This window comes from Apium graveolens, chromosome 9 (assembly GCF_009905375.1).
Source record: "Apium graveolens cultivar Ventura chromosome 9, ASM990537v1, whole genome shotgun sequence".
In the NCBI taxonomy this organism is placed as follows: Eukaryota; Viridiplantae; Streptophyta; class Magnoliopsida; order Apiales; family Apiaceae; genus Apium; species Apium graveolens.
Window position 1 is genome coordinate 172,721,063 of NC_133655.1, and position 5,578 is coordinate 172,726,640.

Here is a 5,578-nt window from a genome sequence, read left to right on the forward strand (position 1 = left end):
GCTGTTTTGATAAAAGAATTTTTGATTACTTACCCAACACTCGGGAAGTAAAATTCTTGGAACAAGTTAATCCATTAACAGGCATCGCCTGGGAAATATCGGTGAGTTTTCCTTTCCAACTAGATACGACTTCTTAGTGGAGCCGTACCAACAAGTTTCTACTTGGGGAAAGGGAGAACGAGCTTTACGTTTCAGAGTCATGGATTTCATCTGAACTAGGAGTGGCGTAAGTGGTCGAGTGGCGCCGGCCCAGCCTTATTATATTGGCCCATAATGGCCTGGAAGTTCCGCTAAGGCGGTCCATTCCTTAGGAGTTCAGTGTTCGGTTGACAAGTAAATCCGACAGGTTCTCCTCTACATGTAGAAAATGGTGGGGTTGTACTACTACGACTGATCATCGTAAGTGGTCTTCCTGGCGCGGCAAACTCCCGTAATGAGTTCATCATCCAATTGGATATTTCTGCAACACTATCCAGAGCATTTCGATAGAAAGGCTACGGTTGGGTGATTGTTGAGTGTTGGCAGGGTCAAGTTTTCAAATTGATGTGTGCATCAAATGAAGTATCTCATAACTTCATTTTATTTTGATGATATTTTAAAGATTGAATCTATTCAAGTATTATCTTGTAGTCTCATCTATGTGATGAACTTTTGAACTAATTATAACTTGAACGGTGGTAGTTCAAGTAGTATTTGGAAAAGATATAAGTATATTGGAGTATCTTGTAACTTCATTTTTTAAACTTATATCTAGTAAATGATTATCTTATGCATGTCAAAGATTTTCAGAAAAATGTTGAGACAAGGTTAGATATATGAGATCACCTTGCAACGATAGTTTTATACAGTATAAACTGGAACTCTGTGTATATTATGCATGGAAGAGGACTTCCAAGATTTTGAAAAGTATATATGTATATATACTGAATATTTTGCGACTTCATCGCATTAAGGTATCAAACTTGGTTCATTTCTTTTGACCAAGACTTTCATGAGTACTATGAGAAGGCTCATATACTGTAAATCATTATACATATTATTTTGGTGGGCATGCTGCTCACCCTTGCTTTCTTCTTTCATCACACAACAACAGATAGAAAAGAAGAACAGGACCAAGCTCCCAATTCGCGAGCGGATAGGAAACGTTCCGCAGTTTCCTATAGGCGTTGATGTCGCTGTAGCTGAGTAGGAAATACCAATAGGCTAGGCTTCAACTTTTGATGTACCAGATTTATGTATATTTATGAATTGTAATAATGGCAAAGAAATGTAAATTTATTCAGAAACCCTTTTAAGGTGTATTGGCATATATTTGTGGAATAAAATGACTTGTGATTATTTTTGGATATTCATCTCTGAGACTATAACTTGTGGTGTGTGAGTTTATTATGGGGTCACAATACAGAGTAGTTGATTATTTATTAAGATTGGGTGTTATTAAGGGAAATGGAACTCGTGACAACCCGGATCTCCGACCCCGGATTTGGGGGTGTTACATGTTATTCACTAAAACTGTACATAGTAATCACTAAATTACACATAGTAATCACTATATTGTACATAGAAATCACTATTTATACAGTCTGTTTTCTAGGATTTGAAACACATATAGACTTATGATTCATAATTGTAGGGTCCACAAATTTGTGAGCTGGTTATCGATAGCATTGAAAACAAATTTGCTTTTGGTACGCTTTTCGATGATGAAGAAATGAGTTTTACAGTACATGGAGTGCCAATAATGCCTGGACACGTTCGTGTGTCGGTTGACGGATACATACAACCAGATGCATTAGTTCATGTGTCGATACCTGGTGAAATAGAAAAAGTTCGTGAAACTGTTGGTTCTCACTTAGCATGGCCTCGACATCTAGTCAGCCTCCGAACAGTGGTGGTAATTTACATGTACTTATTCCTTAATAAAAATTATCATAGGAAGTGTAATTACATTATTTTTAGTTTTACGAAGAAAAAGAAAAAAGATGTGTCATCACAGTTAAAAAAGAAGGGTAAAGTGCAGCAAATTCAGGATGAGTTCAATTGAGTGAAGGTGAATAGCGCAGTGTCAAGCCAATACAAGGTATTGTATGAACATGTTACAACATTGATGAAAGCCATTTTCGGCAGTATTTATCCTAGTTTCTATTTAGTAAAAAAAGAGGTAAATATTTTTAAAACCTATTTAAGGAGTTGGTGAACCCTTAAAAATTAACAACTATTAAATTTAGTTAAATTTTAAATTATAGATAGGAATCATTATTTATACAATCTGGTTTCTAGGATTTAGGGAAGTTAGGGTTTAGGCTCTAGGGTTTAGGGCCTAAAGTCCCTAAACCTCAAACCCTAAACCCTAAATAGATGTAATATTTATACTAATTTCTATTTAGTAAAAAAAGAGGTCATTTGGTATACGTATATTTATGTAGATATTCTAAATTCCTAGGAATTAATTATTTATAGTGTTGTTTGGTTGGCTGTAATATGGGAAATATAAATAACCCTGGAAATTGAAATATCCCCACAATTCAGGAAGTGGCTTACCGACTCCCCCCATGGTTAGTGACACTTCCCTTATCCAATAACCCATAAAATTACAAAATTATCCCACAAAATGAAAGAAGAAGCGCGGGTAATCACATTAACAAACGGGCGGGCTGATTTTCAGCTATATACACATCTATACATCTGTATATATTTCCCAACTTTCTTGACTATCATCGTCTCGAACTGTTCTATCTGGAAGAAGAACTAACAGGAGGTATATAATTTTTATTCTTCTTCTTGTTATTTAGATGTGGTAATTACAAGTACTTACAATGAAATTGAATTTTAAATTTATTTTATTGAAAATTTGCAATGATTTTTTATCGATTCAGATTAGTGTATTCAATCGTTTCTGATTTTTATAAATTGTTTGTGGTATTATTTAAAAGTTTATGCAACTAATTGAATTCATTATTTTCTTGTGTGAAACTTGTGCATATCATACAGTTATGGCGCGCACACCTTTGAGTAATCGAAAAAAATCCTGACTTCTTGTATTGTGATATATAGACATATCATGATTATGCTTGTGGAAATAATAGCTGAGTTGGTGCATCTAATTTCTCTTACAAATATTAATATTCCTAAATCTATAACCTACATTTTTGACAATTCTACCCAAGAAAGATTGTATGCCAGGCATTTAAATCTTAGGCCAATGATTGAAAACAGTGATATAGCTTGTTTAGATAACCTAAGAATGGATAGAGCTTGTTTTTATAAGTTATGCGAGATGCTTAGAGATATCGGGGGACTGTGTGGGAACAAAAATTCGAGTTTAAAGGAAGTAGTTGCAATATTTTTGTTCATACTTTCTCATGATACAAAAAATCGAAGAACTCAGTTGTATTTTAGAAGAAGCGGTGAGACTGTATCTAGACATTTTAATTCTGTACTCCGGGCTATTCTTAAATGCCATAATCTGTTGTTGAAAAAGCCTCAGCTAGTAACCAAAAATTGTCAAGACGAGAGATGGATGTTGTTTTAGGTAATATAAAATTTTTAAAGCTTTTAGATTTTTTTATTACTTCTGCAAATTTGCATAATGTCTATTAATGAAAAATTTATATTTATAGAATTGTTTAGGTGCTTTGGATGGAACACACATTAAAGTTCAAGTTGGTGACAAAGATAAAGTTAGATTTAGGAATAGAAAAGGAGAACTAACCACCAATGTACTGGCAGCCTGCACACGTGACATGCAATTTACATATGTCTTACCAGGATGGGAAGGTTCAGCACATGATAATAGGGTATTACGTGACGCACTCTCTAGAAAAAATTCTCTTAAGGTCCCTCAAGGTAACATTAATTTTGGAGGGTTTTTACAATTATAAGAAAAAGTTCTAAATTTATTTTTAAATGATTAAAATTTTTTTGCACTTTTTTTATAGGAAGTTACTACTTGTGTGATGCTGGATATATGAATTGTGATGGGTTTTTAACTCCATTTAGAGGTAAACGATATCACTTGAGTGTGTGGAAGGATGGTACTTAACCAACATCGGCTCCAGAATATTTTAACATGAAGCATTCTCAAGCTAGAAATGTTATCGAGAGATCTTTTGGATTGCTTAAGATGCGGTGAGGGATCCTAAGAAATACTACTTGGTACTCTAGGAAGACCGTTGGTAGAATTATTCTGGCTTGTGCATTGTTGCATAATTTCATTCGTTCACACATGGCTCTTGATCCTGTGGAGCATTTACTTGGAGATGACATTGAAGATTTAGAAGAAAACAACATTGAGGTTATAGAGAGTAGTAATGAATGGACTGGTTTTAGGAATAATTTAGCAAATGAAATGTACGAGGCACACCTGCAGACACGACATTCCTAGACTTAAAGAAAATTGTTTAACTAGCATCGACAACTATCCTCAGCCATTTAGTAGTGTTTAATAAATTTGCACATTTCATTTCATTACTGTTAATTATATTTTTATTATATTGCTACTGTTATATTGTTACATTTTATTTTCCAATTTGAATTCATGTTCCATGTCTGCATTATAATATTTTTTATGTAATTTTTAGTAAAATATGCAACGATCTCAAGGAAGCAATAAGCAAGCTGCAAATGAAAGCAACTCAACCAGAAAATGTTCTAGGTGGACACCTGCTGAGGATCGTGCGCTTATCACCACAATCAATGATCTTCTAGAAATGGGTGGTTGTAAAGCAGACAATGGTCAATTCAAAAATGGTACTTGGGCCAAAGTGGAGGCTATTATGTTACGGAAACTACCAGGTTGTGACAAAAAAGCCAAACCTCATATCGAGTCCAGAGTAAAACTCTTGAGAAGACATTATGATGCCATTGCAGAGATGTTAAGTCCAAATGCTAGTGGTTTTGGATGGAACGATGAAGGAAAGTTTGTGACATGTCCGCAATCAGTTTGGGATGACTGGGTGAAGGTAATTATCTTATTTAAAGTCTCATTCTTAGTGTCATGTTTCTGTTGCTATATATGTTGATCCCTAAGTAACAAATTTCAATAGTTACAGTAGTTTAGAACTATCACTCAATCATTTCAGACCAAAATAAGGATCTGATGACATAGAGTACAACACATGTTTCTTATAATGCTCTTGATGATAAATGATAAATATTTTTACCTGCACCTTCTCAGTGATTACCTCATGTGCATCTGTAAGTGTTATTTAGGAACAACTAGTTTATACATCTGAAATTAAAAAAATGTCTAGGTGCACTTAGTTTTTGGACCCTAATGATATTTTAACAATTCTGAATTTATTGAATGCATGATTACATTTATGTTTTGGGGGATTATAAAAAATTAAAGTTTAACATATGATGGTTATTTTCATTAACTAAATCCTTTCAACCAGGCACCCAATATTGTGATTTTGTGTGCAAAATGTACCTAGTAGGGCATCTGTTAAGTGTATCTAGTGAAGATATAATAAATAAACAAGTAAATAACATAAAGATAATAATACAGAGCAAGAGCTTGATAAAGATGCTAAGCACCAATATTGCTGCATTTGCACTACTAAGCTAGTTTTTATAT